A 1,209-nucleotide genomic window follows, 5' to 3' on the forward strand; every position below is an offset into this window, starting at 1 on the left:
GGAGTGCTCCATTAAAAGATATCCTGTGGTAATGTAACGTGTGCCTTGTACCGAGAGAGTGCACTTATTAATCTTCAGCTAAGTGGCACGATAGTTTATGGGTGTCCACAACTTTTGGTATTTGAAAGATGATATTTTTTTTCAATTGTAGACATTGGCACCAACTGAAGTACACTAGAACCTAACCGAAGAGAAAATGATTCTTGAACAGCCTCCAGTTTAATTCCAGACTTATTTCATATCTCAGCAACCGTACATCTAATATTGCAAACTAAAAGTAAAATAAAGGACCCCTTGGGATTGACCCAATTCTGTAGAATTCTGAACAAAATTCTGCAGAATTATGGCTCCAGTTCCTAGAATTCTGCAGAATTGGTTTATTCCCCAAGGGGTCCACGATGGCTGCTACATATTTCGTACATCATTTTTACCTACAGTTTACGATAATAGCCCATCTAGATGTAAGGTTGCTAAGATATGGAATTAGTCCGGAATTAAACTGGAAGTCCGGAATTAAACTTTAGGCTGTTCTTGGTAAATTAACAAGACACGGTCATGGTGGATGATCCAGATCCCTGCTGTTAATGATTTTGCTGATACTGTGGCGCGATGACCGTTCATGCCTAATGGCTATTTAATTGTGTGATTTATGGCAAAGAAGCAGCAGTTGTGCCTTTCTCCAATAACGCTGATGTGCAGATAGCACAATGTCATTCGAAAATGTGAAAAAGGTACTGTATTTTTTGACGTTTAAAATTGCCTGAACAACTATTGGACCCCGTGATTAGTGCTTGATTTTAATGAAAGATGCATACTGTATTTTCTCAATTTTTCTTCCTACTTATCATGTACATCAGACCTCAACGTAACGCGGTTCGAGGACAGGGAGGTGAAATATCTATTTCCTATGATGGCTTGAGTTGGACTAGGCACAGGTCCAACAGATAAATGGGATTGGCGAGGCCATAGTTGGTGTAATTAAGGTCGAAGCCTCTGTTCACAGACGGTAATGATAAAGCAACAAGAGAGGTTACTGTAATGGCTGGGATTTCCATTCAACGAAAACCATCTCCGTGCTACTACCTCCCCGGCATGACGAATTTCTCCTGCTTGTTGCTTTGTTAACGCCCAAATGGATGCCATGATCGCTTTCGGCGAATCAAAGATCAATTGAATTTAGACATTCATGGGTCCTCCATAATGTAATAT

Source organism: Branchiostoma belcheri, unplaced genomic scaffold, assembly GCF_001625305.1.
Source record: "Branchiostoma belcheri isolate BF01 breed outbred unplaced genomic scaffold, Haploidv18h27 scaffold14, whole genome shotgun sequence".
Taxonomy (NCBI): Eukaryota; Metazoa; Chordata; class Leptocardii; order Amphioxiformes; family Branchiostomatidae; genus Branchiostoma; species Branchiostoma belcheri.